This window comes from Agelaius tricolor, unplaced genomic scaffold (genome assembly GCF_023055355.1).
Source record: "Agelaius tricolor isolate 1412-34295 unplaced genomic scaffold, bAgeTri1.0.p SCAF_1, whole genome shotgun sequence".
In the NCBI taxonomy this organism is placed as follows: domain Eukaryota; kingdom Metazoa; phylum Chordata; class Aves; order Passeriformes; family Icteridae; genus Agelaius; species Agelaius tricolor.
Genome location: NW_027269261.1, coordinates 49,497,181 through 49,522,854, shown reverse-complemented (window position 1 = coordinate 49,522,854; position 25,674 = coordinate 49,497,181). Strand labels below are relative to the sequence as shown.

General features: G+C 37.8%; 1 long non-coding RNA gene across 1 annotated transcript in view; it reads right to left on the bottom strand.

Moving 5' to 3' along the window:
• LOC139590200 (uncharacterized) overlaps positions 1 to 25,674 on the bottom strand; it is a 46,468-nt gene that overhangs the window by 4,642 nt on the left and 16,152 nt on the right. The window contains exon 3 of the long non-coding RNA XR_011679269.1: positions 1,730 to 1,854. This is a non-coding gene — a long non-coding RNA (uncharacterized lncRNA). The remainder of the gene's footprint in view (positions 1 to 1,729; positions 1,855 to 25,674) is intronic.

Genomic DNA, 25,674 nt, shown 5'->3' with positions numbered 1-25,674 from the left:
AAAGCACCTTCTGGCAGCTGGGGATTTAATGTAATGGGGATGAATGGTTGTGTCTTGGAGATCTTAATTCTTATTGGACAAATTTCGCTGTATTTATCTTGGTGTTTTCAACCAAGGGGAAAAGGAGATCTCATAAAAGTTCTAATTCTCATTGATTAGTGCAATGCTGAAAAAAAATCTCGAACTTTCTTCCGGAGTAAGTAACTTTGTTAAGGAAATTACTCTGTTGACCTTTATCTTGTCTCATTTGCAATACATGCACTGCTTTTAAACTTTCACATTTGTGAGGCCAGCTCATTCTGCCCTTTGGGATGAATGCCATGGAATACCTTTTGGCAATGGGAATCCCATGCAGTAGCTGTCTGTCTGGAAAAATAACAAATACTGATACAAGTTTTGCATGTCTTTCATCAATGTATAGCATCCAAACCCAGGAGGAGCTAATACCATGTGAAGAATGATTTTTATCTTGTCCTCTATGAAAGCAATTTGTGAAACTATTTTTGTAAACAAATCTAGTACAGGAATATAGCTACAGTAAAGACCACCTCTCTAGACCATCCCTGCTGAGTTGTTCATGCTGTAGTGCCCTAAATAGTCCTTCTCTTTCTCTTGGTATGCTTTTATTATTGTGTTTGATATTCAGTTTAAGTTGATTAATCATTTTTTCTGATTTCCTTCTATTTTTAAAATTATGACCCATGTTTTCACCTCATTTGCTTTCTTTTATGTCTTCTTACATTTCTAACTGTTTCATTCTCTTTTTTTATAGGCCTTCCTAAAGTGGAATGATTTATTTTTCAATTCCTTCTGAACTATATGTTTAATATTTCCTGTATCAAGTTATTTTTAGCCTTTATGCAAGTCTCAGTAACACTCTTGGTTTGATATTTCTCTTGTTTAAATCATAGGATCAAATATTCATGTCTTTGGCAAACCCTTTACATTTACTGTAGAAGTGCTGTTTTGCAGATGTTTCCATTCCACCGCCTACACTTTATTAGAAACAGGAGCTACTGTTGCTGCTACTTCCAAATGACATACTTTAAAGAGAATGGACTAATTTTCTCACAAATAAAAGCAATTATATTGAATACTTGAGAATTTTTTTTGCTTTGTTTTCTGGTATTATTTATCAGCTCTCTGTATAACAATAAATTTTCCTTCTAACCAGGCTGTTTATGATAATGTTCATTTCATAAATATTACTCCAAAGCAAAATATCAGCCCAATCTTTAAAACTTTTTTTTTCAGTGTGGGTTTCTCATTACACTCATTCTTACCATGAAAGAGGAGAAAGCAGAATAAAGCTCTAGAAGTGAAATTTGTGCCCTTTTTCATCAATGGGAGTTTTGCTGTGACCTCTGTAAAGTCAAGTTTTGATGTCAGTGTGTGATGTCAATAAGGCCCACTGTTCAGAAAACACTGAGCATATATTCTCTATTATTTTATATAACTGTCTATGTCTGTGTGTAAGTGGACCAGAAGCACAATAATGAATCTTCACAATTTGGTCCTCTGGATATGAGTAGACAGAAAATCAGACACATGTTGCGTTGTTATTCCCAAAACAACTTTGTCTTTGCTTTTACAAGGTCCAGTTCAGAATTAACGTAGAGAATAATTCTGCATGTGACATTGACCTAAGCCCTACACCAGAGAAGTAAAACTAACATAAAAATTAAATTATGGTGGTTATAACTAGCATTTATGATCTCAATGTTCTTACCTCTGGTGAAGTTTACAAGAGTCACAGAATTGAAATATGCAAATAACAAAGCTCCATGGGGCATGAAATGTTTTTGATTCCTTTGGTCTTTAGCAGCTCTCTATGATCCTTGCATTGCCTTCTTCCTAATGAATGAATTTTTTTGACATTTTAGAATTATATTGCATAATGACATGACAGTAAAAAATAATACAGAATGATGCTGTCCATATATCCCTGTCAGTGAATAATTTGTAACCTACAGACAATTCTGTATCATTAATGCATTAAGCATTAAACAGCCAGACACATACTGTAGTCCACACCTTTCAAATCTGTACAGTGGACTTACAGAATGCTGCATCCCCTAACAAACTACCATATGTTATTATCTTTCCAGTTTCTTTGTATTACGATGTCTTTTCTTTCAAAAGTCATTCATACTTTTCTAAATGTGAGATATATTTGTTGAATTGTTATTCTTTTGCACACGTTCAGAGCATCCAAAGAGCCTCTCTGACAGCAATAATAAAAACCTAGTAGGACTTCATTTCTACCACTGCATCATCAGCTGTTGAGTGGATTGATTATTTAATACATTTAGCTGTTTCTTAGACTCATGGCAGCAAGATGTAAATGAATGACTTAGTCAATGCATTTGCTTATATCAGCTCAATCACTTCACAGTGACTCAGCATGGGGTGTGACATTGACAGCAAAAGCATTAAGTGGCCAAATTCTATGGCAGCTAATTTGATACTGCTTACAGCATCCTTCTGTAAGAACTATTTATGTGAAGATACAGTGGTTTTCCAGGACAGCATTCATTGCAGTTTAGAGGACACAGGAAGAGGCATCCTAAAAATTTAAAAATGGCAATTTTCAAATATTTAGATTTCCATACACTTGCTTCTCTGCATTTCCTATTTCAAAATTGGATACCATTATGGATTATGCAAGCACACACTTTTGTTTGCACTATGAATTTATGATTTCAATTTACTGTGGAAATAGAGAGTAATTAACTAGAGGCACAATCATATAAACACATAGCTGAAAGGTCTTTTTTTCAAGTAGCCTGTCAGAGCTAAATTTTAGAATATATTTAGGTATCTGAAAAATGACATAGCCATGAAAGAATTTTAAGGCACTTCTGTACTTAAATTACACCATAATGAACAGATAAGAAAGACACTGAAGCATCTTCAAATATCCATGCAAGGTATCTCCCCAATGTCTAGCCACTATCTCTCCCCTGACTGTATTTTGGAGAATTTCTAAATTCCACACACCCAACACAACCTGTGAGACTCTCTCTACCACTAGCTTGGACATTCTGACCAGAGAGGATAGAGAGATTAACTGACCTTGCCATGCATTCCTACCCTGAAACCCTACCTGTGGTTTGGAAGCAGCAGAGAGTCAGCACTCTAGTGTAAAGAACAAAGGTTCAGAATCACTGGGAACATTTCCCAAAGACAGAAAATATGGCTTTGTTTCTTTCCTATCCTAGCAAGATAAGCATCCACACTGGGGTTCTACAAGTTTGCTTGCCAGACTTTTCCTGACTCTGTTTTGACGTAGTGTCTTACACTTGAGCAGGATGTGTATTCTCTAAGCTTAGGGGTTTTTTGGTGAGGTTTTAGGGGGAATTTTTGCATGTTTTTTCTTGGCTTTTTTTTTTTCCAAGTAGGCAGCCTTGGATGAAGTCTCTAACAGTGTGATTAAAATTATCTGAGCACAGAAAAACATCCTGCACAGATTTCAGTAAGCAACAGCCTTAGTTCTTTTTGTACTCCTTTGACACGGAATGTTGTATCTCACCCTTTTACATGCTCCTGCCTGCTATTTGTGAGCTTGTTTCAGAGGGCAGTGCCTACCATGATGAACTGTGGATAGGGAAAGAAATGTGGATGCAGCTGTTCCTGACCCATTGATGCTCTCTCATTAGTGCCCAACTGGCAATACAAAAGGTCTACAAATGTTGACCCTGTTGAGGAGAGAGATGGGTGGTGAGTGTCCTTGCAAGATGAAAAGCCAGCAATTCTTCAACAGTCATCTGCAGTCACAGCGAATTACAGGAAGGGCAAAGGAGGTATTAATAGCCATCTAACAGGTTTCAACCACAATCCCTGGAGCTCAGTTATCAGAAACCCCTGAAACTTACCATTAATCACTATTTGATGCTTCCTGACCTTCCTGACAAAGATTAATAATCCTGTATGAGCATACAGGATGTGAAGGCTACAGGAATAGGCAGACATTTCAGACCCATCTCTCCACAGCTTTGCAAGCAATCATTAATAGCAGTAATGCATTACCAAATTAGCAGTCAGTAAATGTTTAATCAAGGAGCAAGGTAAGGACCCTTCAGCTTTTTTCTGAAAAAAATTGATGGGCAATGCTTATAAAAGATATAAAAAATTGCCCAAAGCTTTTGAAATTCTTCTTCAGCCTGCTCATGCAAGTGAAAATGAGGCAAGACCCTGAAAAGGCAGAATCCAGGTAGCAAATGCTGCTTCCTTTAGTCAGGAAATTGAAAGAGCTTGTTGTGAATCTAAAAGCCTATTTTATCTTTACTTACTCACCCTGACAGCTGAAATGAACAATGTCCATCTTCTTGGGTTAGTCACTTCCCCCTCCCCACTTTGCAGTGATGTGTTTTAGATTATGCACTCTGATTACAGAGGTCCTGCTATGCTCCACTGAACACCCAATTTCCCAGCTTCATCTATTGACAGTAAGCAGTTTACAACTTATGATTCATCCTCAGTGTTAAACATTGACATATTCTCTTAGCAAGTGTGGCCTGGTCCTCTCTATTTTTCTTTTCAGCCTGGGATATTTTCTTTTACTGTATTCCATCTCTGGCACTGAATGGCATACTGGTAACAGCTTAGCTTCTTCACCCTTTGGTTGCCCTAGGATGGATATCTGAAGTACCAGAGAACTATTTTAATCTCTGTTTTAAGGAGATAAAATCTGTATCATGCTATCCATCTATATACCACACCTCTACCCCTAAACTTACAAATCCTTTAGCCAGTTGTACCCAAGTTTGTTCAGCAACTGTCTCAAAAATAACACCTTTTAACAAATTTCATGCAACAAGAGAGAAATACGACCATGGGATCCCTTTGAGCCTTCACTGCTAGAGGGTACCAGCGAATTTAAAGAAGGGATGAAGCTGTAGGAAATCAGTCTTCATTGCTTCAGCTGCCCATGGGATCTCATTTTAAATGTACCAGTGGGCCTTAAAGCAATAAACAATGAAATATTTGCTGAGGCATTATAAGCAACATGGGAGCTTGGCTATAAATATGTTACATTTCCCTGACACTTTCCTGTACTCTGCAAGGTCTAGGCCAGTCTTCTGCAAATGGAATTAAAGGACTTGGAAAGGTCTGAGATACCTGTGACCAGCAGCATCACAAGCACTGCAAAGCTGGAATAACGTAGCTAATAACTCAGGAAGGAGGGGAGGGAGCCTGGATGCCTGCAGCCAGCTCCTGAGAATGCAGCTCAGGGTGCCCCATGAAGAATGGTGACTCAGATGAAAAGTAAGGCTTTCTGAGTCTCTTAAAAAAATTGTCCTGGTATTTCTCATACAAAATGACAATAAAAAAAAAACTAAGTAGGAAGGTTTAATTTAATTGAAAATGAGTGTGGAGGAAAGTCATAAAGAAAAGGAGGACAGACCACTGAGAATGGAACATTAGCAAGGCTGTTTCAGAGATGGAAAGCCCTTTGAGAGCTTTGTTCTGGGCAATAATTGTTTTGGATAGTATTTTTTTTTTCCCTTGAACCAAATGGGAAATTAAAGATCACTGTAAAACTGCTGATGTTTGGTCTTCTGAAATAAAGCTTTGGTATGCAGACTTTGGTTTCCTTCCTGTTGAACAAAGAATGGATTAGGGTTTCTTTCCAAACTGGCCTGTCTGGTTGTTCCCAGACTCCTTGGAGGGGAGGGTTTAGAGCTGTGGCTAATCTGAAACTGCAGTTGTAGTTGTAGGAGAAGAAGAAATTACCTCCTAAAAATTAAGCCAGTGAACCAAAGCTGATGTTTGATACAAGATCTCTGCTAGAGATAGTACAGAGACACAAATTCCCTTCTGCTTAAGGCAAGGCTGAACAGGAAAGTGAAGTGTGAGAGCTCTCACAAGTGACTTACAATGAAGTGTACGGGTAAGGTGAAGTGAATACAAGAACATCGAGATTATTCTGACATATTGACTGCCCACATGCAGAACTAAGAAATTCCAGGTTATGGATAATAATTCCTAGGCACTCCCACCTTAAAACTATCAGCACATTGTTTTGTTTTGGGATTTGTTTCTGTTGAGGCTTTTTCATGTGCGAGGCCAAAGACTAACTGTGATATCAGTATTGACTTATTCTTCAGATAATTCCTGCAAATCAAGGTCTGGCACGCTCCTAACACTCCTGTAAAAGGAGTGAGTGAAACACTTCCCACCTATAGTATACAGACAAACTGGCAGACTTTAGAAACATAGTAATCAGATCTCATTTTACATGGAAGCTTGTCTGTGGGTAAATGCCACTCTGCACTTGAGCTTGTGGACAGTGGTCACCCATTAGTGCAGCATCCTCCCTGTAATACTTCTTGGTAGTCACAGCTATGGCTTCTGTCACTGCCCAGTTTCAGCCATAATTGAAGATATTTTTGTTTCCTTAGACTCACATCACAGAGCAGTTTTAGAGTTTTCTTGTGAAACCACAGCATTAGAATTTCTGGCAAGATCCTGGATACTGTTGTGTCCTTCGTGATTCAAAGAATGTTGATTTTCCACATCTGCCATCTTCTTTTAGGAAAATTATGTTATCAGTCTCCAAAACTGTCTGTTGAGGGTAGGGAATACAAATGAGCTAAGGTTTCTTAGCACTGATATAGCAACTAGTGTCTTCTGTAATTTTCTTTCCCCTGTTCTTTTCACTCATTCCCAATTGGGTTTTGGTCAAGTGGTACCTGAGGGGTTCAATGAAGGAAGTTGTGAAACAAACCATTTATTGCAAGGCTTTTCCAAATAGATTAGTACAGCTGAAGGTTTAGACATAATAAGCAAAAGAGAGCTAGAACTCCGTGAAATTAGGGTAGTTTGTAAATTAAAGTCACTGTTTTGTAAATTAAAATCACAGTTTACTTTTCAGGCAAAAGAAGTTGTGGTACACAGCATGAAAATGCCAACACTTTCACTGTTAATGAAGGAGGAAGGTTTAAAGCTGCCTGTGCCTTGGTACCCCACTCTGATTTAATACCTTATCTGATACCTTATCTGGATGTCTAATTCATTACTGCTGATAAAAGCCTGGAGGTTAGTTCATGGAAAAGAATATCAGACGTCTTACTGTGTTTACTGTTACAGCCTTCTTTTCTTACTAGGCATTCAAATGGCTTCACTCTACAGTAGTTTCTCATGGCTATGCATTGATGAATTTCATATCTTTCCATTCTGCATCCTGCTTAATATCAACTGCAATAGCAGCCTTTCAGTGACAGTTCAGCAGCAGTGTTTCAGTAGGGTATGCACTATGAGTTTATGTCATAAATTCTTGATTTATTTTCTCTATTTCTCAAATTCTGTATGCCCAAGCAATAGCAGCATATATACAGCAAGCAAACTTCAGTACTTATGCCTGGCAGACAGATAGGTTTATCAACCTATTTGGAAAAGAATGTGGGCATTAATTGGCATTAATTTGCATGCTTTGATGTCTGAGCCTCATTCATCTTGTGTGTGTTGTTTGTCTATGAATTTAGGGTGTCTGTGAGAGTCAAGGATAAAATGGCTATTGTCCCTTTGCTCTTTTTGACTAGCATAAATAACTGTTCCCACATATAATGTTTGCTGTATTTTTCAGAGGAAAAGATTATAGATAGCTTTGTTTGCTGTTTTCTTCTGCCTCTACCAATGAGGTTTTCCATAGCCGGCTGGGATGTCAGAAATGAACAAAATAATCAGAGATGAATATTTAAAGTTCTACTTTCACCTGATATGCATAAAGTCCTCTGTTTATAGGGAGCAAAAATATAGCAGAAGTAACTAGTACTGCCATCACACACAGAGATTTGGAAATAGGATTTCAGGTTTATATTTGAATGAAGCTCAGCAAGGAGACATCCCACGTTTTACAAAGCCTCTGGGAAGGACTAATGAATACAGCCTTCTTGTCAGCACCTTTCTCTGACAAAAGTGGCCTTGTGATCTTTTGCTCCGTGACACTCAGACCAATCCATGTGTTCCTGTGAGCCAAAGTCTCCACACATATTATTAGTGCATGCCACAAGTCAGCTCTCACAAATTTCAGATTTCCAGGGAAGCTTGTCCTAAGGATGTGCACATCTTTTTCTACAGATCTTAGAGCTTTTAAAATTTCATTTGGTTTATTTCTTGTCATAAAAATATGAGGAACTGCTTTGACCTGGAAAAGAAAAGTAACCTCAGCAGGTATTGTGGCAAAACATGCATTTAGAGATGTTTGATGAAAAAATCTGCTATTCAGACAAAAAACCTCAGAGATTGAAATGAGAATTGCTAAGTTGGGGTGAAGGAGAAGTTTTTGTACCATAAGGAGACGGGTTTGTTCAGTCAGTAAGGAGCAACAGGTTATGGTTTGTAACCAATTCATGTTCTTGGGTATTTATCTCAGAAAGATCTGCTTGAAAATGAATCCTAACATCTCCCATAAGAGAACCAGAATCATAGAACTGGAAGTTAATGAAATTATTTTGGTGCTTAGTCCTGAATATATCTGTAGGATTAGTTTGTTTGGTTCTTTGTTTTTACATTGTGATACTCAGCAACAGCTTTACCATAATTAGTTTTGAATTTTTTGTCAAATTGAATACTTCAGTAAAATATTCATTAAAGGAATTTTAAAAAACATCAAGTATGACATTTTTCCACCTTAGTACTCAGTTATCATTATTTCTCTCTTTAGAATCAACTTTCCGAATATATCTAGGAAGTTGACTCTGTTACAAGCATGAATTTCATTATTTGATATCAATATACATTACTAAATACTGTGGGAAATCAATATGCTCTTGCACCAAAGTACTTCATTTTTTACAGTCCTGTAGTTGATTTCACACTGATTCCAGCTGAAACTTCTTATGGTTACTAGAAACCACCACTGTAATCTGCACTTCCTTTTGTAGTTTTGTCCTTATAGGTGAATTCTAGTTCATTGGGAAGCTTTAAAAGAGGTTAAAATATTATTATAGCTTACAGTATAAAATTTGCAATTACTAAAATAACCTCACTGATAAATAAATCAAATCAGGAGGAAGATTTGAATTTCTAGTTTATATCCTGAATAAAGCACTATAAAAACAAGAATATTTTCTTATTAGCATGATTCAATACTCTGGAGAGACATGGCAATTGCATTTGAATTAACTAATTTGCAAGACATTAAAAGAAACTAGATCTGCACAAAAGTGCAGAAGATAACAGAGCCTTTACTGCACCAGAGCAGCTCTGTGAGGTGTTTGTAGGGAACTGAGATCCAGCACCTGGACAAAAGGAACCCCAGCTCTGGGGGCTGAGACCATTTCCCCCACATTCCGAGCAATTACAGCTGATTGTAACGCTGCCCCCCCTTCTCAGGGAATGCAGGACACAGTAGCACTTTGGCTGCTCCAGATTTTCTGTGGTTTCCCCTTAGTCCCTGTGCATGAAGCATCTTTGCTTTGCCTGGGTTTAAACACACCAGACAAGAAAGTCAACGAGCTGCAACAAAAAGTGTTGGCAACTAAACCAGGAAGAGGAGCTGGCACCCACACTCACCCAGCTCCTCAATTTAGCTGTGAGATTGAGGAATACCTAGGGACAGAACACCTTTTGCTGTCTCAGTTAGAGTCACACTGGTACAGAATTCAGAAGAAATAAGGAACAGAGATTTTTTTCCTATTCATACTGCTCTTAATTATTGTCATACATCCATGGCACATTATTATTTTTGGTTTTAAGATTTTAATGTCTAAGGTTTTGATAGCCTACAGGGTCAGATGGCGCTTTAGTTAGTGCTTCCAGCTACATCTTAGCTCTGGAATGCAAAGAAGTATCTAGAAACCCACACGTGGCTACTAGGAATACTTCTCGTTTGTTTCTGCCCTATTTACAGAGGAGGAAGAAAAACAGAAGCAGCCTAAAGGGAATGCTGTGGGGAAAGGGATAACCAACAAAGTCTCTACAACATCATCCTTTTAAGTTCAAGAAGACAAGAAGGAGCAACATTGATGAAGGAAATGTTCAGGGAAGTGGAGCAAAGAAGGCATGAGTTGGAAGAAGTAGGAAAGAGAAAAGCAAACTGACTGGTAGAGAAAATAGAAAAGAACACAGCTATTTTTTCAAAAGTAAGAAGTCTTAAAGACAGCTGTAGATTAAACTCTTCTTATTTCAAACTATTGGTTATTTTTATTGAAGACAAACTCTATGACAATCCTTGGTGAATATGTGCAATTTGAACCTTTTGTGCCTAGGATTCAGATGTCCAGATGGGAGCTGTTGGGTATGATGCCTTTATTTAACAGCTAGCACATCTTGTGAATATTGTGTGATTTCAGTTTCCTGTGGTTTGCTCACAGTACTCCCTCTACAGACTTGGTTTGGACTCATTCTGCTATCACATCATTCTGTGTTGCAACATCAGCACAGGCTTTGAATAGTTCTGCACTTGGCATTCTTAGAAGTTATCTCTTAATACATTTTATTGAGTACCTCTCCATCAAAATCAGACATAATTAGGTATTGGCACCCTTAGCTTGGGTACAAAAATAAATCTGCCATTTTTAACTATTGGTTGAATATATAATCTTCATATAGAGTGCTCACTCTGAAAAAAACATGCAGTGGAAGGTCCTTGCACATATGGTCCAGGCCATGATTTAGGGCAAGTGACTTGTCCTTTAGTGGAGCCTACCTAAGGAAGATTATTAACAAAGTCAAAGCATCCTATTAATTCAGCAAATCTGTTTTTAACATTTAAGACTGGCCCTTGAAGCAAGGTCAGGACCACAGTGCTAGCAAGTGTGGAGATAGGCAGGTAGGCCCTCTCCATCATAATTCTTTCTCCAGGCCAGTCCACTGGTAATGTCTACTCTCATGCAAATTAAGAAATCTGTAAATGTTGAAATGGAAAGGTAGGAAACTCTATGAGGAACTTTGAGATGATAAAAAGTTTATTTTAATGTATTACTTAATCATATAAGGACAAAAATGTTGAGTTAATAAAAAGAATTTGAAGAGTGTCTCCTAGAGGAAGGAACTTTTAAATAAAATTCTACCTCTCTCGGCAAGAATGTCTCTTAGAAAAACTTTCTTCATTACTTTAAATCTCTAGTGTTCAAGGATTTAACATATGTACCCATTAAAAAAAAAAAAAAAGAAAAAAAGAAGTAGTTTCAGAATTTAGTTATTTACATTATTTATTGTGTGGGGAAAAAATTAGGAATAGATCACTAAACAGTAGCTCCTAAATCCAAACTTCACCTCTATCATTACCTCCCCTCTTACCCTGAATGATTCTCTTGCCTTTTGCCAGTCTCAGGTCTCCTATAAATGGAAAGATGGGGGACTCTGCATGTCAAATGATGATCCCTTGTATACCTCCTACATAAGTGTTGTGACATGGAATCTGATTTTTTATAAACAAGATGCTTACTTCCTGCATGCTGCATACCAGGTGTTGCTAAATAAGATGTAAACAAATAAAATGGTAATTGATATTTCTGCAAGAAAACCTTCTCAGTTTGTCTGTGCAACAAATGAAAGCAAAGTAGTTACCTTGTATACAACAAATGGTTTGTATGATTTTTTTAAACAGGAAAGTTTTCCTCTTTTCTTCTTTGGAAAGAATGACCTTATTTTATGTAGTACATTTGTATAATTAATTTTTAATTTATTCAAATATTAAAGGGCAAATTTCTGCATCGTTTAGGGCTAATATTAATTTGCATACCCTAATTAATAATGACCTCTCTGCCTCACTGGGAAGTCAGTGTTTTTATTTAGCTCAATTTGTGTTAGCTTTTATTGATAAGAAAATGTGCATGTATTAATATTTGCAGACCGTGTCTCTTGTAGTATAGCAATACATGCCAGGACGTGCCTGTCAAAGAGAGTCAAAAGCTGCTCTTGGATGCAAACCAGTATTTAAATATACAGTGTATTAATAGTTACATCTTACAACAATTCTCTTGGAATTAGTGTCACTGTCAGATGGGTGAGAACAAAATACGAGTGAAGAGAGTGGTGCTGCACCATCCAAACTGCAACCTGATAATGTTCCAGCTGGATGAGAGTTATCATCAAGGTCAAACTTCACCCTTTTTTGAAAGAGGCCTTCCTTTGGACCTCAGGATTTTACCTCATGCACCTTCAGGGTTGCAGCTGAAGCTGTGCTTGTTGAAATGCAGCAGCAGCCCTAGAAGACAGCTGATAGCATCTAATGATTAAAGTCTAAGCTCTGCTGAGAGAAGTCCACACTTTACAAATGTGTTAGACTTCACAGATCATCTGTCTCCCTGGAATGGCTTCAATCCCAAAGTGAGAGAGGAATGAACTGGAGCAGGCATAGTACATCAGGTTGTCTGTTTTAAGCACAGGGTGCTGGGCTGCAATGTCACCTGCAAAAGTGTGGGACACACTCAGACATGCTGCACCTGGAAGAAGTCATCACTGTGTGAGTGAGGGTTTCATTTCACAATAAAGCAGCTCTACACATACCTCACCCACTGAGTGGCTCAAATCCAGGTGGTTTTGAGGTGTGCTCAGATTCTACGTTCTCATCCTGTGCCCAGGGATATTTAGCCACCTTTAAATGCATCTGTGCATGTTTAAATTGTTTTCCAAGGTGAAATTAAATAGAAAGACTGTATCTGTGATTTTGTATATTGCTGGAACATTTACAGAGAGCTTAATGAAGACAATCTTTCTCTGACGGCTCCATCTTCTGTTGCTGTGTGAGGGGATTATTGAGGTAAACACTATTATTATTAAATGGATAGAACCATAAGCTGTTTTCTTTCCTAATCTCAAATCTGATAGGAATTTACTATTGAATGTTTGCACTACTGCCAGAGTATGAATGGTTAGATGCCTGAAGATGAGATCCATAAGATCATGGAGTAGTTTCCCAAATGTAACGGTAGATGATGTTGCAGCTTGGGACAAAATAAACAGATTAAACACCTTGGAGAAAAGAAAGACTACACAGGGGGTGTTTTGTAAGAGTGACTTCAGGAGTGCTTCTCTGACAGTGTAGATATAAAAAGTCATGGAGTATCACCTGCTGCCTATGCTTGGCAGTTTGTTGAGGGAAGGGAGTACCCCCACAACTCATCTGCTGAACCCTTCCCCTCACCACAAAGGATAAGGATTGTTTTGTGAGTGGAACTCCTGTCAGGATTTTTTCTTTTATAAGAATATTTGAGCTCCAAATCATATTTCACTTTTGCACTGTTTTTGAAAATTTCTAGTGGGAGATACTTCTGTTTAGCCACAAGAGCTGGAGTTGCATCTGTGATGGTTCACCATGGCAAGTCTTTCAGAAAATGGTCTTAAAAACAAGGCTCTTGTTTCTTCTAAGTTCTGTGTGCAGTAACACTGCCTGCATCCCATGTTGACCATGGCTGCTGTCCTTAAACTGTCTTGTACTGACTTTTATTTCAAGTAGTGAAGCATTTTCCACAAGACCATACTTTAAGCATGATGTATTTTAAAACAAATTGTCAGCAGCTTGTTTTGCTATAAGAACATGAGCTCTTCCACTGACTTTTTCAAGGTGACTTTTCTTCTATTTATATATTTGCTTCATCAGACCTACGGACTCTTGTCTCTCCTATTTCTGAAAGTAATATGCAGCTTGCTGAGTCAGGGAGTGGAAAGAGGAGCTTTGCTTCCCTAGGATATTGGCAGCAAATCATGGAACACTGGGCCCTGGTGTTGTCAACCAGCCATAGCAAACACTTCTTGGCATTTGCCACTCCTTTTCTTTTAAAGCTATGAGAGAGCCTCTAAAAGCAGAGAGCCTCTGTGTGTACCTATGGCCTTGGGTTCCTTGTGCATGTGCAGAATATAGAGCTGTACTTAGAGCTGTGCCACCATAGCTTTAAGTGATAGATATATATACCAGATACAAATGTATAATCAAATGAAAATGTGCAAAATAAAATTTGAAAAAGGAGTTTCTTTTCACTAGATGTCAAGACAGTGATGTAGAGAGTCAAACAGGTACAGAAACACAGGAAATAACTTGAATCACACAAACACACACAACTTATTTTGAAGACAGATAATACTGACTTATTTATATTTTCCACTTTCAGATTCCTATTATCTGCCAGACTGGAAAAAAAAAAATGTGTGAAAATATTGTGTGAAAAGGGCTGTTCTTACGGTTTTCTGATCAGGAAGGCACTAGGTAATATCCAAAATCAAAAAAATAAAGCTTTTATTAATTACGTGGCCAGTGATCATGTCAAAGATAAAAATGTTTGGGTAAATTTCAAATAGATATTTGTGAGTTTCAATTTTGTTTCAGCTATTATATCTAACAAGGTTCATGGACTGCTTTATAATCATTTTTGTATTGTGGCTCTGCCTAGTCTTGTCAGGTACGAGGTCAGTGCTGTTCATAACAGCAAAACCATTAGCTTCTAAACTGGAATTAATACTATGATATTTATCATGATATTTATCATGCATTCTAGAGTTTATCTTCATCTTTTATTTTCCTTTCTTTTGTATTACTAGCAAAATAATAGAGAAAAAAAGAGAATGCAGACACCCAAATATTTAAGCTATGTAGAAGTTCCAAACTTGAGATAAAAGGAGGTCATCTTACATGTATAATTTAAATTTTTTTATTTTGTCTTGCAAGTGTTTATTGTTGTAACTCGTTCACAATAGTTTTCTAAGTATGAAATCTTGATATCTTGAAAGCTGTTGACTGGCCTAGTATAAGGTCTCCAGTCCAGTTTTAAATGTCTTGACACCATTTAGAAATTACTTCAAAGGTTTTCAGCTCTCGATATTTTCCATTGCTAGCAAACATTCATGCAGCTACAGCTTGGCTCTGAAACTCTGGTTTCTTTTCCACTGTTTTCCCTCTTCTGCTATATTATGCAGTTAAATGCTGTGATGGCTCCACGGCATAGCAAGGGGTTGTGAGTCTGTGTCAGAGCCTAGAAGTGCATCCTTGTGTAGAACCACATCTGTACTTTCATAGCTTTCTGGAAAGTTAGTTTCCTATCAGCTTTCTCATAAGTTCTAAAAAAGACAAGACCCTGGTGGGTAATGTGTTACTGTTTGGAATCAAGTGAAAGATCTATTATTTATATGCTTGATGTATTTCTATAAAAACTTTATAGATGTGCCCATGATAATTATTTGAAAATACAGTCAGTAAAAACAGACTAAAACCAACAATCATCCTTCAAAATATACTAATTAAATAGATGACACTATGCAGATGAAGAATCTGCCAAACACACTTAACGCCCCTTTCAAGCTGTCGGTCTAACATAAAAAGCTTCCTGAAATATGTATACATATTTATATATGTATATATACATGAAAAGACAATAATGAAGATAGTGCATTAGCATTTAACCCCATGCAATTAAAATAACTTATCTGCTTCTGCTGCACTTCGTAGTCTTGATTGGTTTTTGCTGTGTGGGATCCTTTGTCAACCTGATGCCTTGTGAAACAGTCCTTTACAAAGATGCTAAATTGACAAAAGATGTTTCTGGTTTGGAGCAATGATATTTTTCTTTCATGGAAATAAATACATGAGGACAAGGGCAAGGGCAAATCGCCCAAAGGCTGGGCCGCATTCAAGAATAAAAACTATTCAGAAGCATTCCAGCCTTATTTCTTCCTCCTTCCCCTTTAAGTAACTATCATGGAAACAGCTAGATGGTATTTAGAAAGAGAATTTAAAATAAATCTTTTATTTCCCCTGGAATTACTGAAGAAATATTAAATTACATTTCAAAGGGGTTTATGATGTTTAGATTGCCTTATATTTTAAAATATACAGGACTCTTTCTGCTTAGAATATAGCATCTCTTTCAAGCTAATGTGGTTCAATTTCCTGGATGTGGTGTCACAAAAATATGCTGCCTCTCTTTCTAACTCTCTGCAGACATTTATTTCTGTAATATGAGCTGGGGGTTTTATATATTTCACCCCATCAAGAAACCTCTCCTTTTCCTCTGTCAGAGTATTTATTTTTAAGGTGATTATTTTCCATTTGAATGCTCCTGAGGTCATCTTTTCAGGAAAGGCCAGCATGGAACTGTAGGGGTATCTTAAACTCATTTTGAGAGAGTAAATGGTATGTTGACTTTGCACTGGCCTTTGGCAGATGGGCCAATTCTACCTTCTCCCCCAACTCTTGATTTATAAAACGTTTTTCAAATGTTGTGAGCACTCAGGCCTAATAATGGATGTGTTATATTTTCTTTAAAACCAGATAGGTCACTGAAGTATTGCTAAATAACTACCCAATGGTTTGTATTTTTTTGCAAGGCTGTGAACAGGCATATTTTTGCAATCAGGTGTGGCTGAAGCCATCCCTACCCATCTGCACCCACTTGGTGCTGGGGCATTTGTTGGAAGGAACACTTTTCACATGCCTTCCTTCCTCCTTCTGTCACTGTGCTCCAGAGGAGGGAGGACAGCTTTGCTCCACCAAGCACTCAGGTGGAGTTCCAAATAAATTCCTTTTCTCGTGCTGGTTTCACCTTGTTCTAGATTGTCCTTTTTAACTTGGTAATTGATAATCATGGATCCTTCTGTTTTTCTTTATTGAATCAACAGAGCTCCAGAAAAACTCTCTGATTTCCTGCAATCTACAAACTGCAGCTGACAGGGACCCTGTTACAATCCAGCTCCCTCTAGCTGTGAAGAGGGTGTCCTCTAGAATACTGACAAGGAAGAAAAGCAATAAAAATAAAAAGGTTTGAAAAAAGAAAAATTTGGCCTGTTTTAATGCTCTCAGAGCTCAATCTGTAATGCAGTGTATGGGGACTTCTGCTCACAAATCCTATAAGCAAACAACAGGATTTACGTATATAGTTCCCATGATACCACTTTCAAAATTGTTCTCCTTATGATTTTACTCTAGCAACATCAGTTCACTGTTTATAAGTACTACTCACAGGAAAAAAAGTCTTTTGGGAATATCAGTAGTGCTTTGTCACTTTAAGGTCTTTTTAAAATAACTGTCTCAGAAGAGAGCTATCCACCTTCTAATAATCTCTGTCATCCTTTTTCAAAGTGCTTTCCATTTCATTTCTCTGTGTTCACGTGCTGGTTTCTAAAACTAGCTTGTCCCTCTCCATTCACTTGAATGAAACACTTTTTTTTCCTGTTTATACAAATATTTTTTTAAAGTTCTAAACCTAGTTTTCATATATATTTATGAGAACTGGTAAAAAACAAATTGTACCAAAAGTGTAACTCAGTGAAGTTGATGGGAATGTTATAGAAATTAATGCTTATCTTTGCTGATTAATTTTTTTGTATTTGATTGCCATTTGGAGTTTCTACTCTCTTTGGTTAGATCCACTCCCTTTAAAATTTAAAATAATATGAAAATGTGAACAATTCTTGTTTCTTTGATATTTGTTTATAGAATGCTTTGCAGTAATTCTCTAAGTCAGTGCTTTCCTGTCAACTTAACACATGAATGTAACTTTTTCTGACAAAGTATTTTTCATTTTATTTATTCATCTTTTCTACAAGTATCACTGCTTAATCTGTTCCATTTCTTCTTATTCTGAAGAGAGAGCATATGAATGACAAGAAATTACATTAAAAATTGCGGCCTCTTATGGGTCATGAGTTGGCACTGAACCAAGCAGACAGGACCTCTGAAGCTATAAATAGCACAGGAATAGTGGAATTATTCCCCCATATCACACTAATATGGTCTACAGGAGCCAACACTCACCAGCAGCTCCTAATTGCCAGGGAATACTGAAGTGGTGAAAGATGGGAAGGACTGTTGTGTTGGCAGGCAGGAGATCTCAGTCTCAGTCAGCTACTGATTCATTACCTTTACTTCTGATTTATTAGCAATCTTATTAACACCCAATTACTGACATCAGAGGTGCCCAAAAACCAGGAATAAATGATCAATGTGACCCAGAACTTTCTGCCCCTGAGCCACCACCCAGGGGACCATGTGGCTGCTCCAGTAGAGTGTCCAGGGCTGAAAGTGCCAGGGCTAGCTTCCTCCTTCTTGCAAGGGCATGATGCAAGCCTGACTGGAAATCCAGATACTGTGAGAAAACCAGGCAGTTCTGGTTATGATGGGGACTTAGGGCAGATTTTGATGAATGGGGATGGATAAGGGATTGTACACATATGGGTTTTCTAGCTGCCTTGGGATGTATCTAAGCCTCTATGACTTGAGTTTTGCTGTGGGGCACTCACTTTTGTACTTGAATACTCACAGAGCAAGGGGGACCTTAAACAAATTAATGTTGTAAGCATTATAGTGTATTTTATCTGAAACAAACCCAAGGCATTTCTAGGAAAACAAGCTGGAGCAGTAAATCGTAGAGAATCTCATAAATGTAAATTCAATGCCCAAGGCTGAACATTTTGCTTATTCTATCTCTTCTTTCTTCTTTCTTTCATTTTTCACTTCTCCAAACAGCAATTCATGCAAAGCTTTATAGCACATAATAAATTTTCTCCAAGCCAATAATTAACTTACATCTGGCTAATACATCTTGCAGAACCATAGCATGGAGCTGCAAACATTACTTTAGGAGGACATGGTAATGGCCTGTTGCTTGAGGTTGGGGTGCAGTTTATAAATTTCACTATCCCTTCAAATTAAATATATTGAATCTTGTTTGTTGGGGACAGGTGTGAATATTTAAACAACTTAATGCATTGTTAAATATATTTAGAGGTCTATTATGAAACCCAGTACATATATAAGGTGTTCTGCCATGGATGGCAGTCTCTGAGCTCACAGCTACCTGAGTCTGATTGATTATGAGCCCTTAAAAAACAATTTTAATGCAGATGAAGAATATTTTTTATTATGGAAACCCCATAAAATATTTAACAGTTGTTGTTTGCTAGATGTAAAGAGGTTTTTATGGGGTAAGAAAAGCTTCTGATAAAGAGAGGCAGCATGGAAGGTGGCAGAATTTGACAATCAGACAGATTATTTGATTCTTATTGGAGCTGATGATCTTGAATGATAAAAGGAGTTATTTTAAGATAGAGAATGCTTCCACTGTTCATTATTTCCATGGAATAATAAAACCCCAACCCATTCATGATCGGCAGTTTGTAACAGGAAGTGCAAACAATACAGCTGAAAGGGAAAAAGTTTGGATTACCATTTCCATTTCAAGCACTGGAGTGGCATTAAGCAACTCTTCACCTTGTTTTCACGGCTGCTTATTGTCCTGCGTTGGCTATATGATGCTTGTATCCCCACCTGTCTGTTCTGTTTATGCTGAATAATAAGTTTTGCACCTTTAAGACTTGTTCCAGAGAGTGAAGGGGGGAGAGAAGAAGCAGCAGTTTGTTTTCAGACACTGCACTCCTCCTACACATTCCTGCTCCTGACTGTGTTATCTGTGGATGGACAGACAGCGGGACGGAGCTCTCCTTTGCTTTTAGTTAGCTTTAGCTAGCTGAGGCAGAGAAGTTCCCTGGACTGTGGGATTTTTTCCCCTTTTCTTTGGACCTGTTCAAACCTGCTCTGGCCTGAACACCCAGCAGAGCACTGGCAGCTCACACCTGTGGCCCACCGGGCTGGGCCTGGGCTGCGGCATTTCCAGCGCTGGAGGGACCGATCAGAGACTGAGCGAGCTGAGCTGTAACCCGGGGAGGGGACTTTCTCAGTTTGTCATCTCTTTTGGAGCAGCAAGGGGTTTTTTTGTATAATATTGTTTAGGTTTTATTGTTTAATAAAAGGTTTTTCCACTTTTCTCCAAGGAAGTAGCTTCTCCCGGACCGGCTGGGGGGAGGGGCCGATTGGATCTGCTTTCCTACCGGAGCCCCTTTGGGGATCCTCTCCCAAATTTGCTCTGAACCAGGACACTTATACAGCTGATTCTTTCCCTACCTTCTCCACAAGACTCCTTCCCTTGAAAGATCAGAAGTGGAGAGAATCTCTCATATCCCCAAAACATGGCTTTAGAAATTTAGAAATTTTAAAAGTCTCCTTCACATATTGATATCTGAGAGAAGCTGAGTGAGAAATAACTTAGAGCTTATTTAGGGCAACTTTAGTTAAAGTTCATTTTAACTGATGTTTTGTACCTTATTGTCAGTCTTCCATTTTTCTCCTTAAGACTAAAAGTTTCTCTCAAACTAAAAGTTTCTTTGTGAACAGTTTGTGCCTGTCTAGATTTTATTCTCTGTATTGTCAGTGCCAGACCTCAGGAGGGGTCAGTTGGAGAGTTATGGTTACTGCTCTGTGAAGAACACCAGTCATGGGCCACTTTCTTAATCCATTTTTTTCCAAAATTTTCAATAGTCTTGACTTTGTTTTCTTTCATTGTGCTACATGACTACTGTTGAATCTTTTCTTATAGCATTGTGAATCAGGAGCCAAAAGTGGGGAGTTTTTGTTTGGCTGGTTTTTTATTCAATGCACCACAGACCCACTACAGCAGATCAGATCCACCCACACAGTATTTCTAGCAGGAGAACATTTATCCTCAGCAAGATGAGTCATCCTGATGTTTACTTTTCTCTGGGTTTGCTTGTTTTTTCTTTTTATTTTTTGGGAGGAAAATGTTCTTATTTATGCTGAATTCAAACCCAAAGGAAAGGCTTAGCCTTCATTCCTAATTATCATCTTGTAAATAGTAGAAATAATGAATTTTTGGTATGGAAGAAACTCAGGGAATTAACTGATAAAATAACTTTAAATTTGGAAATTTAAAATTTAAAAGAAGTGTTTTTCTCTAGGTGAATACAGTGAGAAAAGCTTACAATGTATAGCATTGGAAATCTTGGCCTGCACTTGTATGTTAACTTTCAAAATCTCAATTGACCACAGAACTTGCATTACTCTTAAGATGTCAACGCTATGGAAATAAAGGTACACAGAAAGAGATTACCATTGTGCCTCAGACTCATTAGATTTTTTATGGACTTTTGTGAGGTGGAGCATTCTAAATATTTAGTATCTGCTCTTTCGTATTTGGAGATAATAAGACTAAGAATATCAGGTTGCAGTTTTTAAAAATAATGAGTAGAAATAATAATACTGATTATCATTATCATCATCATCAGTGGCTTACTGTTAATAACTAGTAGCATTACTGAAAATATTTGTGTTTGTTCCCAGTATGAAGGAACTGTGGAGCATTGGGACACCCTACAGATGAAAGCCCTGAGGGTGGAAGAACAATAAACACCAACTTTCAACCTGGAAAACAAAGTAATGGACTTAACTGATACTTAGACACTTTTCTTTGGTTTTCAAACAACTCAAAAGTGCTGTATGATCATTGTGATAAGGAAAAAAAAAAAAGAAGTCCATTAATTAGGTTAGAAAGACCTAATTTAAAATAATGTACTGTGTTTCTGCAAAATGGTGAAAAAATAGCCATTTTAAGACTAATGGTAACAAGGATTCCTCCACATTAGGTACTTGGTCTCACATGTTTTGCAGAGATTTCTGATCTTAGATTTATTTCATTATTGTAGAAAATTGCGAAATGTAGAGAACGTTTTACTGATTTCCAAACATGAGCCATTATAATTATTCTTTCTTTCTCTTTAAGATTGGGTCTATTTTCCTTGCAAACATTTATCTTCCTGTTTGTTCTCTCTCTTTTGGTTTGAAATGGAAGTTTATTATTTTCTTTCTGAGAATGCAAGAAGCATCATATACAGACAGCAGAAGCTTTACTGAAATCAAGATGATGTACAGAAATATAAAATGCAAGAAATGGACAGAGCAATAGCAAAGTGCCCTGTAAATCTGTACAGGATATCTGCCACTGACCTGGGAAACAGCCAAAGCCATAAGACATATATCTTTACTTGTAACTTGATTAAAACACTGATGGCAAAAATCGGCTCTCATAGCTGAACAATGATTTCCTTTATGTTGGTGTGTGCTCATTGCAGAACAACCTTTCCACTGGCATCAGTGCAAGACCCTCACTTTGAGGGGTGCACATCAAACTCAAGGGTTCTGATGGCTTTCTTTGTGAGGAAGAAGACGGCATGTTCATCTGTACAGTAATGATGACTCCTTTGGAAGTACACATATACACAAACCCAAGCTTCCCTTCTTCCTGAAATGAAATACTTTGTCAACTTTTGTTTCCTCTAGTTCTGGGATTTTTCTTCCAAAGCACTGGATACGTCAAAAGTATGTATAATGAGCAGGGTGTGCTGCATCCAATTCTTGCTCATACATGATTGACTGGATGTTCAAAGATATGCTTTGGTATCCATGGTACTGTAACTGAGTCAATCCCCTATTGTTTAATGTTGAAAACCTTGTTTATATCTCTGTGCCTTCCTTTCCCTTCCGGTAGCATGAGTGTAATAATACAGGCCAGTTTTCATGAATGGTTTTATAAGAACTCCTCTATTTCCAGGTTATTAATCCCTTGCTGTAAAGGATAAATATCATAAGTGTTCTATCATCCCCTGACTGACTGACTTGAAGTTGGCTGTGCCATGCAATGAGTAAGACTCAAATTTCTTTTTAATTATTAACTTAAAACCACTGGAAAACAATTGCTGACCCCTGGGATTAGTTTCATTCTTTTACAGCCTAATCCTTCAGTTTTAAGCATGAGAAAAGTCCTTCCCCAGACTTGCCTATGTGAGTGAGAGCCTGAGGATCTTGTCTCCAGCCCTTTGAAACAGTTTATCTGCCTTGGCACTCAGCTGTTTTACCTTTGTCTTAGCCAAGAGCGTAATTGCAAGCAAAGCCTTTCTGGGACCATCCAGCTTCCTCAGTTGAGGAGAGCAGTCAAATCTGTCTTACTGAAAGCAGATGATATCCTTTAGAGATTACAAACAATATCATCTTTCTGATGTTTAGCCCTTCTCTTTTTCATGCAGGAAAGTGGCAACAACAGCCAATGCATTCAAGAGACAGGAAAGGATTTTTCATAAGGGATTATAGAGTTGTTTTGCTGCTCACATCTCTTGTTTTTGCATAATAACCTCCATAACAAACTGTGCTTGATTCTGCCCCTGTTGATATCAGTGACAAAACTCCCACGGGTTTTAGCTGGAACAGCATCAAAACCTATTTTACTGATAATTTAAAAGAAAAATAATTTTTTTCTCCTGTTTCATACATAATTTCTTCTCCCCTTTCTTTCACTGCCTCTTGTGTAGAGGCATGGAGACCTTGTAGGAGCTTATTTTATAACATCCCCGTGACTGTCAAGCAGCAAATTACAGTGCCAAAGTCCCAAGGACTTTATTGTTACAACTCACAAACCTCTCCCAGAAAAGAAAGGTTCTACTAAATTTCACTGAAGGCATAGGACAGATTATGAGGCATGGCATGAAGAAAGAAAAGTCAGAGTCTCTGCGTGTGTTTTCTACTCCTCCCTTGTCTGTTTGAGCAACCTTTGATCTTCAGAAATAGTTTGATTAAATAGTTTTCTCGTGCCTAATATTTGCTATTGGAAAATATGCCAGGATATGGCACCACTCAAGTCTCCCTCTTACCTAAATATTACATTGATGGTCCTACTGAGACTTCTTGTTGTTGTTGTTTATCATGGTTTCTGCAGGGAATCTGGCCTCAACTACTAATACCACAAGGAACAGCTGTAAATGGTCCATCATAGCAAAAGCCACTGACCTGTAATTCACACCTGCAAGGCAGGAGTGTGCATAAACATCTCTGTACCCATTGCTGTGCTGACTATACTTCAAAAACTCTCATGTCACTTAAAAGAAGGACATAAACTGATATATACAATATATATGATGATATGAGGGAGGGACAGTAGCTTCATGTTTCCTCTGCAGAAACAGTTCCATGGGAACATCATGCTCTTCATTTTCAAGCTAGACTCCCAAGAAAAATCCTTATTATGGTATGGCCCTTATTGGCAAACAAGGTGTGATTTCTCTGTTCATTTTTTTCAATATAGAAAAATTCTTGTAATAAGGTTATTATAAGGAGAATAAGTTTTTCTCACTAGCATGACTTATATTAATGAAAAAACTTAGTTGCTTTTTTTAAAGTATCAGTTTTCTCACTGACATAACGTGTACCTTTATTTTACAGATGAGCAGTGGAAGGTGACCAGTGATGACAGTCATTCTGTGAGCAGAATTTTAAGAAGAATCGTTTCTGAATCTATGTTTCAATGTTTTTAAGCTAGGAGTACCTTTTTAAAAATTAGGTTGATCTGGTATAATTCATACAACATAATCCATATTGCTGTAACCTGAGTTAATTTTAAATTAGATCAAATATATAGACAATCTTTACAAAGGTTTTCATGCAGAAAGTCAATGAGAAACCACTGCTCCAGAAAGTATTTACTGTGCAGATAAGCCATTTGATACAGACAAGTGACCATGGAGTGACTGAGAGGGTGCAGCAAGCTACCTCTGCAGTCACAGGACCTGCAGACATCATTATATTGAGCCTGCTGCCAGATGAAAAGTGTTTGCTTAGCTCGTGGAAAAGGTGCTGTAAGGTCATGCATTTAAGGTGCAGTCAGGGTGGCAGGGAGACTGAGAGACGCACATGCTGGCTGGTATTGTGATTTGACTGAAGATGAGATAAGCCCTGGTAACAATTGCTAGAGATTGTGTGGCCATCACCCTGACATCTGCAGTGCTACTGCATTTTGTGTATTTGCCTCCATTTTTCCTCTGAACTGAACAGAACGCTGAGGGGCCAACAGCTCAGAAGATGCCCTCTGAAAGAAAGTATATGGAATTTAAACTGGGTTATTCTAGACTTTCCAGTGAAGAAGTATTTGCTAGGGGATTCTGTAACTACTCCTTTTTGCCAATTATCTAAATAAGACTTTGAGTTTACATAGCTGGTGCCTTGCATTGCTGCAGCCATGTGGGGAGAAATTTCCTACTGCTAGATTTGCTGACATGTGAAAACATAAATTAAAATATTTATGAGGTGCTTTCTCCATGCTCCAGAAAAAAAATGAAATAAAACTCCACTTTTTGTCTTTTGTTATTTGCTGGTTTTTTTTTTAATTTCAAGATTAACTTTTGCACAACAGATCAAAAGAAGTTCTCTCTGCCTCATAGTCTGAGAATTGTAGCAGCAGGGCTGAACAGCTCAGCAAAACAAAAGCACAACTGACTGAAATTTAGCAAGAGATTTCAAATTAGAGGGACAATTGCCAACAGCTAATCTTTTATTTAGTTAGAGCTGGCTTCCACCCCAGCTGATTACAAAACCATGTCCAAGGGTTCTGAATGAGGTGCCAAGGAGATTTGAGGTCTGTCAACAGTAGTCCTGTTTCATGGTTGACCATGCAAGAATTAGAACAGAATTCTGTTAAGAAAGGTACTCATATAAAATACAGGTAGACAAGGCAAAAGGTGATGCATTGCCTTAATGAAGGGGTATTGACAAAGGCTAAATTCTAGTCTAATGACACCAGCTTCCTAACGGGCCCAGTATGTTCAGTGCATAGAAATTGGCTACAAATGTAGGTGATTTGGAGCAGTTAAATTATACTTTGATATCTGTCCTCTTGAAGCATCTCCAGCTATTGCATTCATTCCATCCTGCCTCATTATGGCTTCCTTATTCTGTGCCCAGGAAGGATCTGTGATGTTTCTCAAACTGTGATGGTCTGCTTTGTGCACAGAGTGAGCACAATGCAGAATTCAGCAGATGAAGGGAAGTGGAGAAGGTGGAGACACATTAAGAGAAACCCATAGAATCATTTTTCTGCAGTGAAGGAGGAGTTGTGAGGG